The sequence below is a fragment of the Syngnathus typhle genome, linkage group LG14, assembly GCF_033458585.1.
Source record: "Syngnathus typhle isolate RoL2023-S1 ecotype Sweden linkage group LG14, RoL_Styp_1.0, whole genome shotgun sequence".
NCBI lineage: Eukaryota > Metazoa > Chordata > Actinopteri > Syngnathiformes > Syngnathidae > Syngnathus > Syngnathus typhle.
The window spans coordinates 13,185,311-13,210,169 of NC_083751.1; the positions used below are offsets into that span (position 1 = coordinate 13,185,311).

Genomic DNA, 24,859 nt, shown 5'->3' on the forward strand with positions numbered 1-24,859 from the left:
ACCCAGCCCCCCATCTGCTCAAAATGGACCCAAAATGGTACCATTCGTTTGTGCTTCGTTAGTGCTGGTTTGTGCAGCAAAAATTTTCGTTTGTGCTACTTCCGTTTCGGAGATATTACACATTTATTTTATAGCGATGACGTCACCCAGCCCCCCACCTGTCTCCAAATGGACCCAAAATTGTACCGTTCGTTTGTGCTTCGTTTGTGCAGCAAAAAATTTTCGTTTGTGCTGCTTCCGTTTCGGAGATATTACACATTCATTTTATAGCGATGACGTCACCCAGCCCCCCACCTGTCTCCAAATGGACCCAAAATGGTACCGTTCGTTTGTGCTTCGTTTGTGCAGCAAAACATTTTGTTTGTGCTGCGATGGTTTTTTAGTTATGAACGATTCTTTTATAGGTCATCCAGAGTTCACCCAGCCCCCCATCTGCTCAAAATGGACCCAAAATGGTACCGTTCGTTTGTGCTTCGTTAGTGCTGGTTTGTGCAGCAAAGTTTCGTTTGTGCTGCTTCCGTTTCGGAGATATTACACATTTATTTTATAGCGATGACGTCACCCAGCCCCCCCCCCCCCCCCACCTGTCTCCAAATGGACCCAAAATGGTACCGTTCGTTTGTGCTTCGTTTGTGCAGGTTTGTGCAGCAAAAATTTCGTTTGTGCTGGTTCCGTTTCGGAGATATTACACATTTATTTTATGGCGATGACGTCAGGTAGCCCCGCCCCCTTATTTACTTCCAAACGACCCAAAATAGTACCCAAATCCTTGCTCCATGGATTGTTAATTAACCATTTGTTTGGGCCATTGCAATTTTTCATTATTAAAATCATGCTTCTTCATTAACCCCCTGTCATGTTTATTCTTTTTCACTTGACATCATGATAACTCCTTAATTCTTACACATGTATTATCCAACTAATTACCATGCCAAGTGACCTCTGCAGACAGGTGTTGTGCTTGATTTGGTTCCCCCGTGAGATTTCGTTCCCCCTGCCGCGGGAAAGCGAAAACCGATGTCGTACGGCGTCGTACGGCGTCAGCACTACGTTGTTTTCAATAAAAACATGAAGAACTCACGTTTGCGTCAGTCAATTTTAATTTTTATAAAGGATTATTCTCATTTGATATCTTTAAATTCATCCGCGTTTTGCCATTGAAGCGGGGTGCATTCAAAGACCAGTCGTACAGGCGGAATACTCAACCACTTCACCAAAACGCAACAATATAATTACGTGAGCTCTTTGCATAAACCTCGATGCAAAGAAACTCCTCTTTTTGGGTACAGGCTACAAGGAGTATAGATTACAAAGGAGACTTTATACTTAATTGTGATCATCATTCATCCATCCATCCATTTTATTTTATTACTCAGGTATTTTCAAGGCAAATTAATATTGTTGCATTTATTAATTTGCTTTAACATGGCAGCGCAATATAATTAAATGCTGACACTACAGCAATGTCAAACGTGTTCATTTAAGAAAAAGCCACACACGTTTTGTGATCAAATCTTTCATAACGAGAATGATTTGAGTGAATTGATTTGAATGAATAATTGAGAAGAAATTTCACTTCTGAAGGCTCCTTTTGTCCCAAGCAAAGTGACAGATGGTGGGGAGGGGGGATAAAAATTGTAACAAGAACTCTATAAAAAATGTAGTAGAATAACAAGGCCTTCACACAACTAGAATTGCAATTTCGGAAGAAATTGCGTGTGAAGGCGAAGGCAGATGTTAATTTACAAACGTTAAGCGTTAAAAATGATGAGCGGGAAGAATGAAAAGGGAAAGAAATAATTGTGAAATAAATGGGAAAATGTTACAAAAAGGTACAAATGATAAGCGTTAAAAATGAAATGTTACAAAAAAGGTACAAATGATAAGCGTTGAAAATGATAAGGGGAAGAATAAAGAGTAAAATAATTTATGACGCCCAATGTGGGAATCGAACCCACTACAGGAAACTGGCGCGGGTTGACATTGCCATTGTGTTTCCGACTGAGCTAATCAGGTTCCTTCCTTAGTCATGGTTGAATTTGGTTAATGTAATGAATGTGTTTGTTGAATGCGAATGCGTAATCAAAGTGGTGGAAATTGCTTCATGTAATGAATGTTGAATGCGAATGACAAAAGTTACAAATGATAACCGTCGAAAATGATAACCGGGAAGGATAAAGAGTAAAATAAATAACGACGCCCAATGTGGGAATCAAACCGACGCGGGTTTTGATACCACTCGGGAAAGCCTCTCGTGTTCTGGAATCACTTGTGTTTCCTACGAGCTAATTGGGTCCCTTTCTTAAGAGTGGTTGAATTTGGTTAATGTAATGAATGTGTTTGTTGAATGCGAATACGTAATCAAAGTGGTGGAAATTGCTTAATGTAACGAATGTTGAATGCAAATGTTAGTTACAAATGATAAGCGTTGAAAATGATAAGCGGGAAGAATAAAGAGTAAAATAATTAATGACGCCCAATGTGGGAATCGAACCCACTACAGGAAACTGGCTCGGGTTGACATTGCCATTAAGAATGAATGGGGAAATAAAAGGCACAAATTTGCTAATTGCTTAAAAACGGTAAATGTTATGAACGGGAAAAAAGGTGGCAAGCTTGCCATGAATTTTTGGAACGTGTGAAAGTTTGAACGAGGTGAATTGGTTGAAGCATGTGGGAGTAGTTGGATGTCAAAAAAGTGGGAGGAATAAGTTGTTTAACTAGAATTGCAATTTCGGAAGAAATTGCGTGTGAAGGCGAAGGCAGATGTTAATTTACAAACGTTAAGCGTTAAAAATGATAAGCGGGAAGAATGAAAAGGTAAAGAAATAATTGTGAAATAAATGGGAAAATGTTACAAATACATGTTACAAAAAGGTACAAATGATAAGCGTTAAAAATGAAATGTTACAAATGTTACAAAAAAGGTACAAATGATAAGCGTTGAAAATGATAAGGGGAAGAATAAAGAGTAAAATAGTTTATGACGCCCAATGTGGGAATCGAACCCACTACAGGAAACTGGCGCGGGTTGACATTGCCATTGTGTTTCCGACTGAGCTAATCAGATTTCTTCCTCAGTGACGGTTGAATTTGGTTAATGTAATGAATGTGTTTGTTGAATGCGACTGCGTAATCAAAGTGGTGGAAATTGCTTAATGTAATGAATGTTGAATGCGAATGACAAAAGTTAAACGATAACCGTTGAAAATGATAACCGGGAAGGATAAAGAGTAAAATAAATAAGGACGACCAATGTAGGAATCGAACCAGTGCGGGTTTTGATGCCGCTCGTGTTCTGGAATCACTTGTTTTTCCCACGAGCTAATCGGGTCTCTTACTTTAAGTCAGTGCTTCTCAATTATTTTCTGTTACGCCCCCCCCAGCAAGAAAAAATCTATTCGCGCCCCCCCTCCCCACCGTGACTATCCTAACTTGTCTTGTAAGTCGTAAAATGTTGCACTGTCGCAAACGTGACAGAAGTAACAATGAGCGCCACTCCCCCCTGCTGTAGTAAACGCGCAATTACACTTTATTCTAGTACTGCCAAAAAAAAAGCCTGTTCCCCAGGGTCACACGCGCCCCCAAGGGGGGCGCGCTCCACTATTTGAGAAGCACTGCTTTAAGTGGTTGAATTTGGTTAATGTAATGAATGTGTTTGTTGAATGCGAATGCGTAAGCAAAGTGGTGGAAATTGCTTAATGTAATGAATGTTGAATGTGAATGTTAGTTACAAATGATCAGCGTTGAAAATGATAAGCGGGAGGAATAAAGAGTAAAATAATCAATGACGCCCAATGTGGGAATCGAACCCACTACAGGGAACTGGCTCGGGTTGACATTGCCATTAAGAATGAATGGGGGAATTAAAAGGCACGAATTTGCTAATTACTTAAAAACGGTAAATGTTATGAAGGAGAAAAAAGGTGGCAAGCTTGCCATGAATTTTTGGAACGTGTGAAAGTTTGAACGAGGTGAATCTGTTGAAGCATGTGGGAGTTGTTTTTCACTTCGCCTTCACACAATAATAAAGTAGAACAAGAAAAATGGTAGCAAGCGTGACATGAATTTTGGGAACGTGTGAAAGTTCGAATGGGGTGAATCAGAAAATTTAAACACTTCCCAATGAAAAGCACAACTGCACCCATCCAAACCCTAACTGACAGAAAACAATGTAGGCAAATGGACAGCATTGGCAAAATAAAAAATTATTTACTAATCTCCACCACTTCACCCTCCGAATAAATAAGAGTTAAGTGGAGTCACTCTTCGGGCAACGTTGGCGGCTCAACAAAAGCCTTGGTCCACACGGCCATCGAAATTGTGGTCTCAACACCCTCCACATCCACCAACTTGACCTCCTCGTCGTCCTCCATCATGACCCCAATAGCCACCAACTTCCTAGTTGTATTGTAGCCCTAGGGAATAAAAACACAATTAGGTTTACTCAGGTGAAAACTGAGAACAATTATACAACTCAAAGGTCAAGAATAACTCCATAAAGTTAAAGGTCAATTCATCACAGTCACATCACATGCAATTACTAATTCATAAAATCCTTCCATTATCTGTACCGTTTTGTCCCCACCGGGGGGAGGGTTTGTTTGTAGACACGCTGGTCACAATTCAACAGCCTTTGTTGTAAAGTTGTAAAATTTGAACCTAAACTGATGACATTCCTTTTCCGTTTTACAGCCTTTTCTTTACTCACCGATATCTTTGAATGCTGTGTCGTATTCAGGGACAGGCCGAAGTCGTTTGTCACGGCACTAAGGTGCGTGAAAGTGTAGGAGGCCCCGACCTTGATCGGGGTCAAGGTGGCCTCCCTCCACATGGCCACTCTCACGACCGCTTCGTCCTGCAATAGTTTAAAACCAAATATTACTTCAGTATGCATGCGTGAAGCGCAATAACAGTAAAGGGACAGGTTACTTACTTGTTTTAGGTACAAGACGCTCAAGGGCACCAACCGAGCTCCGCGCACAGACACGAGTCTGGTTGGCTGTTTCTAATTTGGAACAAACAGACATACCATTGAGTTAGCCTGCAACGTTTAATGCAAGAAAACTAAATTTTGTATTTTTAGTAGTTCTAAATAGATATTTAACATGCAGGTGAATTAAATTTACACTTTCGACCTGTCCCTCGACATTTACCAGCCCCTCAGGAGGGTTCCCGATCACCTCGCTGAGGGGCATTGCCAACGCCGGGGGGAAAATTAGTGCGCGTGCCTCAGCCCTTAAGGCATCGCTACACCGCACCTCCGCCCCGACGTATACTCTGCTGCTCTTTTGGGAGAGCAGCACGTTTGGAGCGTTGGGCTCCGCCATGAAATGGGCGAAAACATAACTGTTGCCCTCTGTGACTCGGCTAGCCAGATGACTGAAAAGAGTCATCTTAAACACGGTCTTACCGTCACAGAGGGCAACAGTTATGTTCTCATAATGCCCATCCATCTCGCCGGTGGGCTTCCAGGCTCTGGCCCGGATGTCACGGCGCATCCCCACCACAAGAGCTTTCGTGACTTTTTTGTTCATTCTGAAAGAGAAAGGGCCAAAATCAAATAATCAGGAATTTTTCGGATCTGTTTTTTGTGTACACATTCCCATTTCATTCCAAGTCTGTGAAGAAAATTTCAAAAAATGTGCAAAGTCCTTGTCAATCTGGCGAACGCATGTCCCACTGCAGCATTTAGCGACAAGGCGAAGCACTTTGCCTTCACTCGGACAAATTGCAAAACTGATGACCGAAAGCGGCCAAAGCAACTTGAAATGTTGCTTGTATTTGTAGCATGTGATTTTACTTCTCTTCCTTTCTTTGTTTGTGTATCCACTTTGACTTTAAACCAGCAATGTCTTCAATTGCAAGCACATGGGTATGGCGGTGGCCATTTTGTCCCATTGTGCACACATGGACGGCCAATTTTCCTCGTGCAATAGCCTTGCGCGTAGACTTTGAACAGCCTTCCTATGATACAGCATTAATTTTCACAGGTAAAACAATAGGGCAGATTTAAAAGTGCCGCCTATGCTCGTTTTACAACTCATTTTCACTTTCATGCATCTGATGGAGTTAATTCATTCCAAATTCATCAGAATGTACCTCAAAAAGACCATTGCAACAACAGGGCAATATTTTTTCCGAGTATAGTAAATGAAACGGCAGAATCTTAGAATATTCGATTAACCTCCACCCTGTTTGGAAATGATAATTTGCACACCAACACATCAGTCCAGGCTAAAACAAAATAATTAATAAATGAACTAGGCACATGCCTCAGTGTTTATCAAACATGTTAATCCAAATATCAAATTTGAAGTTGGAGGAGAGATACCTGAGAAACCACTTACCTCTGTCTTCAAGTTTGATGTAACGAGGGCAGCTTGGTGTCACCTTGACAGAGGCCAGACAGGCAGCCAGGTAGTCTTTGACGTGCTTGTCAGAGCCCTGCGTCAGCCGCAGAGAAAGCTGGTTGCTGTGCTTAAAGGAGTTGGTCTCCATCACGCTCAGCTGGCCGGGGCCATCCAGTGACGGCGAGTCGCATGAGAACAGCAGCTGGAACCTGCACACCATCAAAAAAATCAAATGAATTAAATTTATTTTTTTTAAAAAACAAGCGGCTCCCATAGCGAAAACATCTTGATGTCGAGGGGGGGTGGGTGGGGGGCAGCGGAGTACCTGGGATGGCTGCAATTCTGCTCTGACTGACATTGACGAAGAAGCTGCACCAGCATCTCAGGGAATGACGCAAATTCAATCAATAACTCCTGCTGGACTTTCAAACTAAACAGAAAAATAAAAGAGCACTTGAAAAAAAAAGCACATTGATGCAGGAAATGGAATTGTGGCTACTTCTTAGGCAAACCTTTGGAAATCTTCCTCAGAGATTGTGAGGCTGAAGAAAAAATGCGGATCCTCGTCATTGGTCAATCTTACCAAAAGATCCTGATGAGCAGAAGAGAGACAATGGATTTCAGGTCGCTTCACTTAAATCTCCCATTAAAGGGTTTCCACCAGCATTCATACCACAGAGTGGGTAAAGAAAAGACATATATGAGCGTAACTCAATAGGCTTCTAGAAAAGGCTGCCACAAAGAAAACCAACAAGAGCCAAAGTTACAAGTCAGCAATCCAAAGCAACTAAGACAACTAGAATTTTGCAATTTCTGGAGAAATTGCGTGTGAAGGCGAAATGTATGAATAACTTCTTCGGGGAATGCTGCCGAACGATGTGGAAACGTGTTGAATTACTTGAGAAATGTAGAATATTTGGAGAATTTGTGGTGAATTTCAAAATAAAAGATGTGAAGTTTTTGGTAAGTGGGAAGTTGTGGAATAGGTAGAAAAATGATGAACAGTTGAAAGTTGGAATGGGTTGAATCGGTTGAAAAATGTAGAAATGAGAAGGGAAAAAGGAATTGGGTGTGAATTTCAAAATAAAAGATGTGAAGTTTTTGGGAAGTTGTGGAATACGTAGAAAAATGATGAACAGTTGAAATTTGGAATGGGTTGAATCGGTTGAAAAATGTAGAAATGAGAAGGGAAAAAGGAATTGGGTGTGAATTTCAAAATAAAAGATGTGAAGTTTTTGGTAAGTGGGAAGTTGTGGAATAGGTAGAAAAATGATGAACAGTTGAAAGTTGGAATGGGTTGAATCGGTTGAAAAATGTAGAAATGAGAAGGGAAAAAGAAATTGGGTGTGAATTTCAAAATAAAAGATGTGAAGTTTTTGGTAAGTGGGAAGTTGTGGAATAGGTAGAAAAATGATGAACAGTTGAAAGTTGGAATGGGTTGAAAAATGTAGAAATGAGAAGGGAAAAAGGAATTGGGTGTGAATTTCAAAATAAAAGATGTGAAGTTTTTGGTAAGTGGGAAGTTGTGGAATAGGTAGAAAGATGATGAACAGTTGAAAGTTGGAATGGGTTGAATCGGTTGAAAAATGTAGAAATGAGAAGGGAAAAAGGAATTGGGTGTGAATTTCAAAATAAAAGATGTGAAGTTTTTGGGAAACCACTTACCTCTGTCTTCAAGTTTGATGTAACGAGGGCAGCTTGGTGTCACCTTGACAGAGGCCAGACAGGCAGCCAGGTAGTCTTTGACGTGCTTGTCAGAGCCCTGCGTCAGCCGCAGAGAAAGCTGGTTGCTGTGCTTAAAGGAGTTGGTCTCCATCACGCTCAGCTGGCCGGGGCCATCCAGTGACGGCGAGTCGCATTAGAACAGCAGCTGGAACCTGCACACCATCAAAAAAATCAAATGAATTAAATTTATTTTTTTTAAAAAACAAGCGGCTCCCATAGCGAAAACATCTTGATGTCGAGGGGGCTAGGTGGGGGGGCAGCGGAGTACCTGAGATGGCTGCAATTCTGCTCTGACTGACATTGACGAAGAAGCTGCACCAGCATCTCAGGGAATGACGCAAATTCAATCAATAACTCCTGCTGGACTTTCAAACTAAACAGAAAAATAAAAGAGCACTTGAAAAAAAAAGCACATTGATGCAGGAAATGGAATTGTGGCTACTTCTTAGGCAAACCTTTGGAAATCTTCCTCAGAGATTGTGAGGCTGAAGAAAAAATGCGGATCCTCGTCATTGGTCAATCTTACCAAAAGATCCTGATGAGCAGAAGAGAGACAATGGATTTCAGGTCGCTTCACTTAAATCTCCCATTAAAGGGTTTCCACCAGCATTCATACCACAGAGTGGGTAAAGAAAAGACATATATGAGCGTAACTCAATAGGCTTCTAGAAAAGGCTGCCACAAAGAAAACCAACAAGAGCCAAAGTTACAAGTCAGCAATCCAAAGCAACTAAGACAACTAGAATTTTGCAATTTCTGGAGAAATTGCGTGTGAAGGCGAAATGTATGAATAACTTCTTCGGGGAATGCTGCCGAACGATGTGGAAACGTGTTGAATTACTTGAGAAATGTAGAATATTTGGAGAATTTGTGGTGAATTTCAAAATAAAAGATGTGAAGTTTTTGGTAAGTGGGAAGTTGTGGAATAGGTAGAAAAATGATGAACAGTTGAAAGTTGGAATGGGTTGAATCGGTTGAAAAATGTAGAAATGAGAAGGGAAAAAGGAATTGGGTGTGAATTTCAAAATAAAAGATGTGAAGTTTTTGGGAAGTTGTGGAATACGTAGAAAAATGATGAACAGTTGAAATTTGGAATGGGTTGAATCGGTTGAAAAATGTAGAAATGAGAAGGGAAAAAGGAATTGGGTGTGAATTTCAAAATAAAAGATGTGAAGTTTTTGGTAAGTGGGAAGTTGTGGAATAGGAAGAAAAATGATGAACAGTTGAAAGTTGGAATGGGTTGAATCGGTTGAAAAATGTAGAAATGAGAAGGGAAAAAGAAATTGGGTGTGAATTTCAAAATAAAAGATGTGAAGTTTTTGGTAAGTGGGAAGTTGTGGAATAGGTAGAAAAATGATGAACAGTTGAAAGTTGGAATGGGTTGAATCGGTTGAAAAATGTAGAAATGAGAAGGGAAAAAGGAATTGGGTGTGAATTTCAAAATAAAAGATGTGAAGTTTTTGGGAAGTTGTGGAATACGTAGAAAAATGATGAACAGTTGAAATTTGGAATGGGTTGAATCGGTTGAAAAATGTAGAAATGAGAAGGGAAAAAGGAATTGGGTGTGAATTTCAAAATAAAAGATGTGAAGTTTTTGGTAAGTGGGAAGTTGTGGAATAGGTAGAAAAATGATGAACAGTTGAAAGTTGGAATGGGTTGAATCGGTTGAAAAATGTAGAAATGAGAAGGGAAAAAGAAATTGGGTGTGAATTTCAAAATAAAAGATGTGAAGTTTTTGGTAAGTGGGAAGTTGTGGAATAGGTAGAAAAATGATGAACAGTTGAAAGTTGGAATGGGTTGAATCGGTTGAAAAATGTAGAAATGAGAAGGGAAAAAGGAATTGGGTGTGAATTTCAAAATAAAAGATGTGAAGTTTTTGGGAAGTTGTGGAATACGTAGAAAAATGATGAACAGTTGAAATTTGGAATGGGTTGAATCGGTTGAAAAATGTAGAAATGAGAAGGGAAAAAGGAATTGGGTGTGAATTTCAAAATAAAAGATGTGAAGTTTTTGGTAAGTGGGAAGTTGTGGAATAGGTAGAAAAATGATGAACAGTTGAAAGTTGGAATGGGTTGAATCGGTTGAAAAATGTAGAAATGAGAAGGGAAAAAGAAATTGGGTGTGAATTTCAAAATAAAAGATGTGAAGTTTTTGGTAAGTGGGAAGTTGTGGAATAGGTAGAAAAATGATGAACAGTTGAAAGTTGGAATGGGTTGAATCGGTTGAAAAATGTAGAAATGAGAAGGGAAAAAGGAATTGGGTGTGAATTTCAAAATAAAAGATGTGAAGTTTTTGGGAAGTTGTGGAATACGTAGAAAAATGATGAACAGTTGAAATTTGGAATGGGTTGAATCGGTTGAAAAATGTAGAAATGAGAAGGGAAAAAGGAATTGGGTGTGAATTTCAAAATAAAAGATGTGAAGTTTTTGGTAAGTGGGAAGTTGTGGAATAGGTAGAAAAATGATGAACAGTTGAAAGTTGGAATGGGTTGAATCGGTTGAAAAATGTAGAAATGAGAAGGGAAAAAGAAATTGGGTGTGAATTTCAAAATAAAAGATGTGAAGTTTTTGGTAAGTGGGAAGTTGTGGAATAGGTAGAAAAATGATGAACAGTTGAAAGTTGGAATGGGTTGAATCGGTTGAAAAATGTAGAAATGAGAAGGGAAAAAGGAATTGGGTGTGAATTTCAAAATAAAAGATGTGAAGTTTTTGGGAAGTTGTGGAATACGTAGAAAAATGATGAACAGTTGAAATTTGGAATGGGTTGAATCGGTTGAAAAATGTAGAAATGAGAAGGGAAAAAGGAATTGGGTGTGAATTTCAAAATAAAAGATGTGAAGTTTTTGGTAAGTGGGAAGTTGTGGAATAGGTAGAAAAATGATGAACAGTTGAAAGTTGGAATGGGTTGAATCGGTTGAAAAATGTAGAAATGAGAAGGGAAAAAGAAATTGGGTGTGAATTTCAAAATAAAAGATGTGAAGTTTTTGGTAAGTGGGAAGTTGTGGAATAGGTAGAAAAATGATGAACAGTTGAAAGTTGGAATGGGTTGAAAAATGTAGAAATGAGAAGGGAAAAAGGAATTGGGTGTGAATTTCAAAATAAAAGATGTGAAGTTTTTGGGAAGTGGGAAGTTGTGGAATAGGTAGAAAGATGATGAACAGTTGAAAGTTGGAATGGGTTGAATCGGTTGAAAAATGTAGAAATGAGAAGGGAAAAAGGAATTGGGTGTGAATTTCAAAATAAAAGATGTGAAGTTTTTGGGAAACCACTTACCTCTGTCTTCAAGTTTGATGTAACGAGGGCAGCTTGGTGTCACCTTGACAGAGGCCAGACAGGCAGCCAGGTAGTCTTTGACGTGCTTGTCAGAGCCCTGCGTCAGCCGCAGAGAAAGCTGGTTGCTGTGCTTAAAGGAGTTGGTCTCCATCACGCTCAGCTGGCCGGGGCCATCCAGTGACGGCGAGTCGCATTAGAACAGCAGCTGGAACCTGCACACCATCAAAAAAATCAAATGAATTAAATTTATTTTTTTTAAAAAACAAGCGGCTCCCATAGCGAAAACATCTTGATGTCGAGGGGGGGTAGGTGGGGGGGCAGCGGAGTACCTGAGATGGCTGCAATTCTGCTCTGACTGACATTGACGAAGAAGCTGCACCAGCATCTCAGGGAATGACGCAAATTCAATCAATAACTCCTGCTGGACTTTCAAACTAAACAGAAAAATAAAAGAGCACTTGAAAAAAAAAGCACATTGATGCAGGAAATGGAATTGTGGCTACTTCTTAGGCAAACCTTTGGAAATCTTCCTCAGAGATTGTGAGGCTGAAGAAAAAATGCGGATCCTCGTCATTGGTCAATCTTACCAAAAGATCCTGATGAGCAGAAGAGAGACAATGGATTTCAGGTCGCTTCACTTAAATCTCCCATTAAAGGGTTTCCACCAGCATTCATACCACAGAGTGGGTAAAGAAAAGACATATATGAGCGTAACTCAATAGGCTTCTAGAAAAGGCTGCCACAAAGAAAACCAACAAGAGCCAAAGTTACAAGTCAGCAATCCAAAGCAACTAAGACAACTAGAATTTTGCAATTTCTGGAGAAATTGCGTGTGAAGGCGAAATGTATGAATAACTTCTTCGGGGAATGCTGCCGAACGATGTGGAAACGTGTTGAATTACTTGAGAAATGTAGAATATTTGGAGAATTTGTGGTGAATTTCAAAATAAAAGATGTGAAGTTTTTGGTAAGTGGGAAGTTGTGGAATAGGTAGAAAAATGATGAACAGTTGAAAGTTGGAATGGGTTGAATCGGTTGAAAAATGTAGAAATGAGAAGGGAAAAAGGAATTGGGTGTGAATTTCAAAATAAAAGATGTGAAGTTTTTGGGAAGTTGTGGAATACGTAGAAAAATGATGAACAGTTGAAATTTGGAATGGGTTGAATCGGTTGAAAAATGTAGAAATGAGAAGGGAAAAAGGAATTGGGTGTGAATTTCAAAATAAAAGATGTGAAGTTTTTGGTAAGTGGGAAGTTGTGGAATAGGAAGAAAAATGATGAACAGTTGAAAGTTGGAATGGGTTGAATCGGTTGAAAAATGTAGAAATGAGAAGGGAAAAAGAAATTGGGTGTGAATTTCAAAATAAAAGATGTGAAGTTTTTGGTAAGTGGGAAGTTGTGGAATAGGTAGAAAAATGATGAACAGTTGAAAGTTGGAATGGGTTGAATCGGTTGAAAAATGTAGAAATGAGAAGGGAAAAAGGAATTGGGTGTGAATTTCAAAATAAAAGATGTGAAGTTTTTGGGAAGTTGTGGAATACGTAGAAAAATGATGAACAGTTGAAATTTGGAATGGGTTGAATCGGTTGAAAAATGTAGAAATGAGAAGGGAAAAAGGAATTGGGTGTGAATTTCAAAATAAAAGATGTGAAGTTTTTGGTAAGTGGGAAGTTGTGGAATAGGTAGAAAAATGATGAACAGTTGAAAGTTGGAATGGGTTGAATCGGTTGAAAAATGTAGAAATGAGAAGGGAAAAAGAAATTGGGTGTGAATTTCAAAATAAAAGATGTGAAGTTTTTGGTAAGTGGGAAGTTGTGGAATAGGTAGAAAAATGATGAACAGTTGAAAGTTGGAATGGGTTGAATCGGTTGAAAAATGTAGAAATGAGAAGGGAAAAAGGAATTGGGTGTGAATTTCAAAATAAAAGATGTGAAGTTTTTGGGAAGTTGTGGAATACGTAGAAAAATGATGAACAGTTGAAATTTGGAATGGGTTGAATCGGTTGAAAAATGTAGAAATGAGAAGGGAAAAAGGAATTGGGTGTGAATTTCAAAATAAAAGATGTGAAGTTTTTGGTAAGTGGGAAGTTGTGGAATAGGTAGAAAAATGATGAACAGTTGAAAGTTGGAATGGGTTGAATCGGTTGAAAAATGTAGAAATGAGAAGGGAAAAAGAAATTGGGTGTGAATTTCAAAATAAAAGATGTGAAGTTTTTGGTAAGTGGGAAGTTGTGGAATAGGTAGAAAAATGATGAACAGTTGAAAGTTGGAATGGGTTGAATCGGTTGAAAAATGTAGAAATGAGAAGGGAAAAAGGAATTGGGTGTGAATTTCAAAATAAAAGATGTGAAGTTTTTGGGAAGTTGTGGAATACGTAGAAAAATGATGAACAGTTGAAATTTGGAATGGGTTGAATCGGTTGAAAAATGTAGAAATGAGAAGGGAAAAAGGAATTGGGTGTGAATTTCAAAATAAAAGATGTGAAGTTTTTGGTAAGTGGGAAGTTGTGGAATAGGTAGAAAAATGATGAACAGTTGAAAGTTGGAATGGGTTGAATCGGTTGAAAAATGTAGAAATGAGAAGGGAAAAAGAAATTGGGTGTGAATTTCAAAATAAAAGATGTGAAGTTTTTGGTAAGTGGGAAGTTGTGGAATAGGTAGAAAAATGATGAACAGTTGAAAGTTGGAATGGGTTGAATCGGTTGAAAAATGTAGAAATGAGAAGGGAAAAAGGAATTGGGTGTGAATTTCAAAATAAAAGATGTGAAGTTTTTGGGAAGTTGTGGAATACGTAGAAAAATGATGAACAGTTGAAATTTGGAATGGGTTGAATCGGTTGAAAAATGTAGAAATGAGAAGGGAAAAAGGAATTGGGTGTGAATTTCAAAATAAAAGATGTGAAGTTTTTGGTAAGTGGGAAGTTGTGGAATAGGTAGAAAAATGATGAACAGTTGAAAGTTGGAATGGGTTGAATCGGTTGAAAAATGTAGAAATGAGAAGGGAAAACGAAATTGGGTGTGAATTTCAAAATAAAAGATGTGAAGTTTTTGGTAAGTGGGAAGTTGTGGAATAGGTAGAAAAATGATGAACAGTTGAAAGTTGGAATGGGTTGAATCGGTTGAAAAATGTAGAAATGAGAAGGGAAAAAGGAATTGGGTGTGAATTTCAAAATAAAAGATGTGAAGTTTTTGGGAAGTGGGAAGTTGTGGAATAGGTAGAAAGATGATGAACAGTTGAAAGTTGGAATGGGTTGAATCGGTTGAAAAATGTAGAAATGAGAAGGGAAAAAGGAATTGGGTGTGAATTTCAAAATAAAAGATGTGAAGTTTTTGGGAAACCACTTACCTCTGTCTTCAAGTTTGATGTAACGAGGGCAGCTTGGTGTCACCTTGACAGAGGCCAGACAGGCAGCCAGGTAGTCTTTGACGTGCTTGTCAGAGCCCTGCGTCAGCCGCAGAGAAAGCTGGTTGCTGTGCTTAAAGGAGTTGGTCTCCATCACGCTCAGCTGGCCGGGGCCATCCAGTGACGGCGAGTCGCATGAGAACAGCAGCTGGAACCTGCACACCATCAAAAAAATCAAATGAATTAAATTTATTTTTTTTAAAAAACAAGCGGCTCCCATAGCGAAAACATCTTGATGTCGAGGGGGGGTAGGTGGGGGGGCAGCGGAGTACCTGGGATGGCTGCAATTCTGCTCTGACTGACATTGACGAAGAAGCTGCACCAGCATCTCAGGGAATGACGCAAATTCAATCAATAACTCCTGCTGGACTTTCAAACTAAACAGAAAAATAAAAGAGCACTTGAAAAAAAAAGCACATTGATGCAGGAAATGGAATTGTGGCTACTTCTTAGGCAAACCTTTGGAAATCTTCCTCAGAGATTGTGAGGCTGAAGAAAAAATGCGGATCCTCGTCATTGGTCAATCTTACCAAAAGATCCTGATGAGCAGAAGAGAGACAATGGATTTCAGGTCGCTTCACTTAAATCTCCCATTAAAGGGTTTCCACCAGCATTCATACCACAGAGTGGGTAAAGAAAAGACATATATGAGCGTAACTCAATAGGCTTCTAGAAAAGGCTGCCACAAAGAAAACCAACAAGAGCCAAAGTTACAAGTCAGCAATCCAAAGCAACTAAGACAACTAGAATTTTGCAATTTCTGGAGAAATTGCGTGTGAAGGCGAAATGTATGAATAACTTCTTCGGGGAATGCTGCCGAACGATGTGGAAACGTGTTGAATTACTTGAGAAATGTAGAATATTTGGAGAATTTGTGGTGAATTTCAAAATAAAAGATGTGAAGTTTTTGGTAAGTGGGAAGTTGTGGAATAGGTAGAAAAATGATGAACAGTTGAAAGTTGGAATGGGTTGAATCGGTTGAAAAATGTAGAAATGAGAAGGGAAAAAGGAATTGGGTGTGAATTTCAAAATAAAAGATGTGAAGTTTTTGGGAAGTTGTGGAATACGTAGAAAAATGATGAACAGTTGAAATTTGGAATGGGTTGAATCGGTTGAAAAATGTAGAAATGAGAAGGGAAAAAGGAATTGGGTGTGAATTTCAAAATAAAAGATGTGAAGTTTTTGGTAAGTGGGAAGTTGTGGAATAGGTAGAAAAATGATGAACAGTTGAAAGTTGGAATGGGTTGAATCGGTTGAAAAATGTAGAAATGAGAAGGGAAAACGAAATTGGGTGTGAATTTCAAAATAAAAGATGTGAAGTTTTTGGTAAGTGGGAAGTTGTGGAATAGGTAGAAAAATGATGAACAGTTGAAAGTTGGAATGGGTTGAATCGGTTGAAAAATGTAGAAATGAGAAGGGAAAAAGGAATTGGGTGTGAATTTCAAAATAAAAGATGTGAAGTTTTTGGGAAGTGGGAAGTTGTGGAATAGGTAGAAAGATGATGAACAGTTGAAAGTTGGAATGGGTTGAATCGGTTGAAAAATGTAGAAATGAGAAGGGAAAAAGGAATTGGGTGTGAATTTCAAAATAAAAGATGTGAAGTTTTTGGGAAACCACTTACCTCTGTCTTCAAGTTTGATGTAACGAGGGCAGCTTGGTGTCACCTTGACAGAGGCCAGACAGGCAGCCAGGTAGTCTTTGACGTGCTTGTCAGAGCCCTGCGTCAGCCGCAGAGAAAGCTGGTTGCTGTGCTTAAAGGAGTTGGTCTCCATCACGCTCAGCTGGCCGGGGCCATCCAGTGACGGCGAGTCGCATGAGAACAGCAGCTGGAACCTGCACACCATCAAAAAAATCAAATGAATTAAATTTATTTTTTTTAAAAAACAAGCGGCTCCCATAGCGAAAACATCTTGATGTCGAGGGGGGGTAGGTGGGGGGGCAGCGGAGTACCTGGGATGGCTGCAATTCTGCTCTGACTGACATTGACGAAGAAGCTGCACCAGCATCTCAGGGAATGACGCAAATTCAATCAATAACTCCTGCTGGACTTTCAAACTAAACAGAAAAATAAAAGAGCACTTGAAAAAAAAAGCACATTGATGCAGGAAATGGAATTGTGGCTACTTCTTAGGCAAACCTTTGGAAATCTTCCTCAGAGATTGTGAGGCTGAAGAAAAAATGCGGATCCTCGTCATTGGTCAATCTTACCAAAAGATCCTGATGAGCAGAAGAGAGACAATGGATTTCAGGTCGCTTCACTTAAATCTCCCATTAAAGGGTTTCCACCAGCATTCATACCACAGAGTGGGTAAAGAAAAGACATATATGAGCGTAACTCAATAGGCTTCTAGAAAAGGCTGCCACAAAGAAAACCAACAAGAGCCAAAGTTACAAGTCAGCAATCCAAAGCAACTAAGACAACTAGAATTTTGCAATTTCCGGAGAAATTGCGTGTGAAGGCGAAATGTATGAATAACTTCTTCGGGGAATGCTGCCGAACGATGTGGAAACGTGTTGAATTACTTGAGAAATGTAGAATATTTGGAGAATTTGTGGTGAATTTCAAAATAAAAGATGTGAAGTTTTTGTTAAGTGGGAAGTTGTGGAATAGGTAGAAAAATGATGAACAGTTGAAAGTTGGAATGGGTTGAATCGGTTGAAAAATGTAGAAATGAGAAGGGAAAAAGGAATTGGGTGTGAATTTCAAAATAAAAGATGTGAAGTTTTTGGGAAGTTGTGGAATACGTAGAAAAATGATGAACAGTTGAAATTTGGAATGGGTTGAATCGGTTGAAAAATGTAGAAATGAGAAGGGAAAAAGGAATTGGGTGTGAATTTCAAAATAAAAGATGTGAAGTTTTTGGTAAGTGGGAAGTTGTGGAATAGGTAGAAAAATGATGAACAGTTGAAAGTTGGAATGGGTTGAATCGGTTGAAAAATGTAGAAATGAGAAGGGAAAACGAAATTGGGTGTGAATTTCAAAATAAAAGATGTGAAGTTTTTGGTAAGTGGGAAGTTGTGGAATAGGTAGAAAAATGATGAACAGTTGAAAGTTGGAATGGGTTGAATCGGTTGAAAAATGTAGAAATGAGAAGGGAAAAAGGAATTGGGTGTGAATTTCAAAATAAAAGATGTGAAGTTTTTGGGAAGTGGGAAGTTGTGGAATAGGTAGAAAGATGATGAACAGTTGAAAGTTGGAATGGGTTGAATCGGTTGAAAAATGTAGAAATGAGAAGGGAAAAAGGAATTGGGTGTGAATTTCAAAATAAAAGATGTGAAGTTTTTGGGAAACCACTTACCTCTGTCTTCAAGTTTGATGTAACGAGGGCAGCTTGGTGTCACCTTGACAGAGGCCAGACAGGCAGCCAGGTAGTCTTTGACGTGCTTGTCAGAGCCCTGCGTCAGCCGCAGAGAAAGCTGGTTGCTGTGCTTAAAGGAGTTGGTCTCCATCACGCTCAGCTGGCCGGGGCCATCCAGTGACGGCGAGTCGCATGAGAACAGCAGCTGGAACCTGCACACCATCAAAAAAATCAAATGAATTAAATTTATTTTTTTTAAAAAACAAGCGGCTCCCATAGCGAAAACATCTTGATGTCGAGGGGGGGTAGGTGGGGGGGGCAGCGGAGTACCTGGGATGGCTGCAATTCTGCTCTGACTGACATTGACGAAGAAGCTGCACCAGCATCTCAGGGAATGACGCAAATTCAATCAATAACTCCTGCTGGACTTTCAAACTAAACAGAAAAATAAAAGAGCACTTGAAAAAAAAAGCACATTGATGCAGGAAATGGAATCGTGGCTACTTCTTAGGCAAACCTTTGGAAATCTTCCTCAGAGATTGTGAGGCTGAAGAAAAAATGCGGATCCTCGTCATTGGTCAATCTTACCAAAAGATCCTGATGAGCAGAAGAGAGACAATGGATTTCAGGTCGCTTCACTTAAATCTCCCATTAAAGGGTTTCCACCAGCATTCATACCACAGAGTGGGTAAAGAAAAGACATATATGAGCGTAACTCAATAGGCTTCTAGAAAAGGCTGCCACAAAGAAAACCAACAAGAGCCAAAGTTACAAGTCAGCAATCCAAAGCAACTAAGACAACTAGAATTTTGCAATTTCTGGAGAAATTGCGTGTGAAGGCGAAATGTATGAATAACTTCTTCGGGGAATGCTGCCGAACGATGTGGAAACGTGTTGAATTACTTGAGAAATGTAGAATATTTGGAGAATTTGTGGTGAATTTCAAAATAAAAGATGTGAAGTTTTTGGTAAGTGGGAAGTTGTGGAATAGGTAGAAAAATGATGAACAGTTGAAAGTTGGAATGGGTTGAATCGGTTGAAAAATGTAGAAATGAGAAGGGAAAAAGGAATTGGGTGTGAATTTCAAAATAAAAGATGTGAAGTTTTTGGGAAGTTGTGGAATACGTAGAAAAATGATGAACAGTTGAAATTTGGAATGGGTTGAATCGGTTGAAAAATGTAGAAATGAGAAGGGAAAAAGGAATTGGGTGTGAATTTCAAAATAAAAGATGTGAAGTTTTTGGTAAGTGGGAAGTTGTGGAATAGGAAGAAAAATGATGAACAGTTGAAAGTTGGAATGGGTTGAATCGGTTGAAAAATGTAGAAATGAGAAGGGAAAAAGAAATTGGGTGTGAATTTCAAAATAAAAGATGTGAAGTTTTTGGTAAGTGGGAAGTTGTGGAATAGGTAGAAAAATGATGAACAGTTGAAAGTTGGAATGGGTTGAATCGGTTGAAAAATGTAGAAATGAGAAGGGAAAAAGGAATTGGGTGTGAATTTCAAAATAAAAGATGTGAAGTTTTTGGGAAGTTGTGGAATACGTAGAAAAATGATGAACAGTTGAAATTTGGAATGGGTTGAATCGGTTGAAAAATGTAGAAATGAGAAGGGAAAAAGGAATTGGGTGTGAATTTCAAAATAAAAGATGTGAAGTTTTTGGTAAGTGGGAAGTTGTGGAATAGGTAGAAAAATGATGAACAGTTGAAAGTTGGAATGGGTTGAATCGGTTGAAAAATGTAGAAATGAGAAGGGAAAAAGAAATTGGGTGTGAATTTCAAAATAAAAGATGTGAAGTTTTTGGTAAGTGGGAAGTTGTGGAATAGGTAGAAAAATGATGAACAGTTGAAAGTTGGAATGGGTTGAATCGGTTGAAAAATGTAGAAATGAGAAGGGAAAAAGGAATTGGGTGTGAATTTCAAAATAAAAGATGTGAAGTTTTTGGGAAAGTGTGGAATACGTAGAAAAATGATGAACAGTTGAAATTTGGAATGGGTTGAATCGGTTGAAAAATGTAGAAATGAGAAGGGAAAAAGGAATTGGGTGTGAATTTCAAAATAAAAGATGTGAAGTTTTTGGTAAGTGGGAAGTTGTGGAATAGGTAGAAAAATGATGAACAGTTGAAAGTTGGAATGGGTTGAATCGGTTGAAAAATGTAGAAATGAGAAGGGAAAAAGAAATTGGGTGTGAATTTCAAAATAAAAGATGTGAAGTTTTTGGTAAGTGGGAAGTTGTGGAATAGGTAGAAAAATGATGAACAGTTGAAAGTTGGAATGGGTTGAATCGGTTGAAAAATGTAGAAATGAGAAGGGAAAAAGGAATTGGGTGTGAATTTCAAAATAAAAGATGTGAAGTTTTTGGGAAGTTGTGGAATACGTAGAAAAATGATGAACAGTTGAAATTTGGAATGGGTTGAATCGGTTGAAAAATGTAGAAATGAGAAGGGAAAAAGGAATTGGGTGTGAATTTCAAAATAAAAGATGTGAAGTTTTTGGTAAGTGGGAAGTTGTGGAATAGGTAGAAAAATGATGAACAGTTGAAAGTTGGAATGGGTTGAATCGGTTGAAAAATGTAGAAATGAGAAGGGAAAAAGAAATTGGGTGTGAATTTCAAAATAAAAGATGTGAAGTTTTTGGTAAGTGGGAAGTTGTGGAATAGGTAGAAAAATGATGAACAGTTGAAAGTTGGAATGGGTTGAATCGGTTGAAAAATGTAGAAATGAGAAGGGAAAAAGGAATTGGGTGTGAATTTCAAAATAAAAGATGTGAAGTTTTTGGGAAGTTGTGGAATACGTAGAAAAATGATGAACAGTTGAAATTTGGAATGGGTTGAATCGGTTGAAAAATGTAGAAATGAGAAGGGAAAAAGGAATTGGGTGTGAATTTCAAAATAAAAGATGTGAAGTTTTTGGTAAGTGGGAAGTTGTGGAATAGGTAGAAAAATGATGAACAGTTGAAAGTTGGAATGGGTTGAATCGGTTGAAAAATGTAGAAATGAGAAGGGAAAAAGAAATTGGGTGTGAATTTCAAAATAAAAGATGTGAAGTTTTTGGTAAGTGGGAAGTTGTGGAATAGGTAGAAAAATGATGAACAGTTGAAAGTTGGAATGGGTTGAAAAATGTAGAAATGAGAAGGGAAAAAGGAATTGGGTGTGAATTTCAAAATAAAAGATGTGAAGTTTTTGGGAAGTGGGAAGTTGTGGAATAGGTAGAAAGATGATGAACAGTTGAAAGTTGGAATGGGTTGAATCGGTTGAAAAATGTAGAAATGAGAAGGGAAAAAGGAATTGGGTGTGAATTTCAAAATAAAAGATGTGAAGTTTTTGGGAAACCACTTACCTCTGTCTTCAAGTTTGATGTAACGAGGGCAGCTTGGTGTCACCTTGACAGAGGCCAGACAGGCAGCCAGGTAGTCTTTGACGTGCTTGTCAGAGCCCTGCGTCAGCCGCAGAGAAAGCTGGTTGCTGTGCTTAAAGGAGTTGGTCTCCATCACGCTCAGCTGGCCGGGGCCATCCAGTGACGGCGAGTCGCATTAGAACAGCAGCTGGAACCTGCACACCATCAAAAAAATCAAATGAATTAAATTTATTTTTTTTAAAAAACAAGCGGCTCCCATAGCGAAAACATCTTGATGTCGAGGGGGGGTAGGTGGGGGGGCAGCGGAGTACCTGAGATGGCTGCAATTCTGCTCTGACTGACATTGACGAAGAAGCTGCACCAGCATCTCAGGGAATGACGCAAATTCAATCAATAACTCCTGCTGGACTTTCAAACTAAACAGAAAAATAAAAGAGCACTTGAAAAAAAAAGCACATTGATGCAGGAAATGGAATTGTGGCTACTTCTTAGGCAAACCTTTGGAAATCTTCCTCAGAGATTGTGAGGCTGAAGAAAAAATGCGGATCCTCGTCATTGGTCAATCTTACCAAAAGATCCTGATGAGCAGAAGAGAGACAATGGATTTCAGGTCGCTTCACTTAAATCTCCCATTAAAGGGTTTCCACCAGCATTCATACCACAGAGTGGGTAAAGAAAAGACATATATGAGCGTAACTCAATAGGCTTCTAGAAAAGGCTGCCACAAAGAAAACCAACAAGAGCCAAAGTTACAAGTCAGCAATCCAAAGCAACTAAGACAACTAGAATTTTGCAATTTCTGGAGAAATTGCGTGTGAAGGCGAAATGTATGAATAACTTCTTCGGGGAATGCTGCCGAACGATGTGGAAACGTGTTGAATTACTTGAGAAATGTAGAATATTTGGAGAATTTGTGGTGAATTTCAAAATAAAAGATGTGAAGTTTTTGGTAAGTGGGAAGTTGTGGAATAGGTAGAAAAATGATGAACAGTTGAAAGTTGGAATGGGTTGAATCGGTTGAAAAATGTAGAAATGAGAAGGGAAAAAGGAATTGGGTGTGAATTTCAAAATAAAAGATGTGAAGTTTTTGGGAAGTTGTGGAATACGTAGAAAAATGATGAACAGTTGAAATTTGGAATGGGTTGAATCGGTTGAAAAATGTAGAAATGAGAAGGGAAAAAGGAATTGGGTGTGAATTTCAAAATAAAAGATGTGAAGTTTTTGGTAAGTGGGAAGTTGTGGAATAGGAAGAAAAATGATGAACAGTTGAAAGTTGGAATGGGTTGAATCGGTTGAAAAATGTAGAAATGAGAAGGGAAAAAGAAATTGGGTGTGAATTTCAAAATAAAAGATGTGAAGTTTTTGGTAAGTGGGAAGTTGTGGAATAGGTAGAAAAATGATGAACAGTTGAAAGTTGGAATGGGTTGAATCGGTTGAAAAATGTAGAAATGAGAAGGGAAAAAGGAATTGGGTGTGAATTTCAAAATAAAAGATGTGAAGTTTTTGGGAAGTTGTGGAATACGTAGAAAAATGATGAACAGTTGAAATTTGGAATGGGTTGAATCGGTTGAAAAATGTAGAAATGAGAAGGGAAAAAGGAATTGGGTGTGAATTTCAAAATAAAAGATGTGAAGTTTTTGGTAAGTGGGAAGTTGTGGAATAGGTAGAAAAATGATGAACAGTTGAAAGTTGGAATGGGTTGAATCGGTTGAAAAATGTAGAAATGAGAAGGGAAAAAGAAATTGGGTGTGAATTTCAAAATAAAAGATGTGAAGTTTTTGGTAAGTGGGAAGTTGTGGAATAGGTAGAAAAATGATGAACAGTTGAAAGTTGGAATGGGTTGAATCGGTTGAAAAATGTAGAAATGAGAAGGGAAAAAGGAATTGGGTGTGAATTTCAAAATAAAAGATGTGAAGTTTTTGGGAAGTTGTGGAATACGTAGAAAAATGATGAACAGTTGAAATTTGGAATGGGTTGAATCGGTTGAAAAATGTAGAAATGAGAAGGGAAAAAGGAATTGGGTGTGAATTTCAAAATAAAAGATGTGAAGTTTTTGGTAAGTGGGAAGTTGTGGAATAGGTAGAAAAATGATGAACAGTTGAAAGTTGGAATGGGTTGAATCGGTTGAAAAATGTAGAAATGAGAAGGGAAAAAGAAATTGGGTGTGAATTTCAAAATAAAAGATGTGAAGTTTTTGGTAAGTGGGAAGTTGTGGAATAGGTAGAAAAATGATGAACAGTTGAAAGTTGGAATGGGTTGAATCGGTTGAAAAATGTAGAAATGAGAAGGGAAAAAGGAATTGGGTGTGAATTTCAAAATAAAAGATGTGAAGTTTTTGGGAAGTTGTGGAATACGTAGAAAAATGATGAACAGTTGAAATTTGGAATGGGTTGAATCGGTTGAAAAATGTAGAAATGAGAAGGGAAAAAGGAATTGGGTGTGAATTTCAAAATAAAAGATGTGAAGTTTTTGGTAAGTGGGAAGTTGTGGAATAGGTAGAAAAATGATGAACAGTTGAAAGTTGGAATGGGTTGAATCGGTTGAAAAATGTAGAAATGAGAAGGGAAAAAGAAATTGGGTGTGAATTTCAAAATAAAAGATGTGAAGTTTTTGGTAAGTGGGAAGTTGTGGAATAGGTAGAAAAATGATGAACAGTTGAAAGTTGGAATGGGTTGAATCGGTTGAAAAATGTAGAAATGAGAAGGGAAAAAGGAATTGGGTGTGAATTTCAAAATAAAAGATGTGAAGTTTTTGGGAAGTTGTGGAATACGTAGAAAAATGATGAACAGTTGAAATTTGGAATGGGTTGAATCGGTTGAAAAATGTAGAAATGAGAAGGGAAAAAGGAATTGGGTGTGAATTTCAAAATAAAAGATGTGAAGTTTTTGGTAAGTGGGAAGTTGTGGAATAGGTAGAAAAATGATGAACAGTTGAAAGTTGGAATGGGTTGAATCGGTTGAAAAATGTAGAAATGAGAAGGGAAAACGAAATTGGGTGTGAATTTCAAAATAAAAGATGTGAAGTTTTTGGTAAGTGGGAAGTTGTGGAATAGGTAGAAAAATGATGAACAGTTGAAAGTTGGAATGGGTTGAATCGGTTGAAAAATGTAGAAATGAGAAGGGAAAAAGGAATTGGGTGTGAATTTCAAAATAAAAGATGTGAAGTTTTTGGGAAGTGGGAAGTTGTGGAATAGGTAGAAAGATGATGAACAGTTGAAAGTTGGAATGGGTTGAATCGGTTGAAAAATGTAGAAATGAGAAGGGAAAAAGGAATTGGGTGTGAATTTCAAAATAAAAGATGTGAAGTTTTTGGGAAACCACTTACCTCTGTCTTCAAGTTTGATGTAACGAGGGCAGCTTGGTGTCACCTTGACAGAGGCCAGACAGGCAGCCAGGTAGTCTTTGACGTGCTTGTCAGAGCCCTGCGTCAGCCGCAGAGAAAGCTGGTTGCTGTGCTTAA

The 24,859-nt window shown here is 38.5% G+C and overlaps 1 protein-coding gene and 1 long non-coding RNA gene across 4 annotated transcripts in view; both read right to left on the reverse strand.

The window, feature by feature from the left end:
• The window catches only part of LOC133167245 (uncharacterized), a 116,150-nt gene that overhangs the window by 54,173 nt on the left and 37,118 nt on the right, over nucleotides 1-24,859 (reverse strand). The window lies entirely within an intron of this gene.
• On the reverse strand, nucleotides 1,078-6,550 carry LOC133167399 (uncharacterized). 3 transcript variants are annotated; one of them, XR_009717972.1, is made up of 4 exons: nucleotides 6,351-6,550; nucleotides 4,937-5,008; nucleotides 4,712-4,858; nucleotides 1,078-4,418 (listed from the first exon to the last, which is right to left on the reverse strand). It is a non-coding gene; the product is annotated as an uncharacterized LOC133167399 (long non-coding RNA). The 3 variants fall into 3 exon arrangements; XR_009717973.1 differs by having other exon boundaries at nucleotides 5,414-6,550; XR_009717971.1 differs by lacking the exon at nucleotides 6,351-6,550 and having other exon boundaries at nucleotides 4,937-5,398.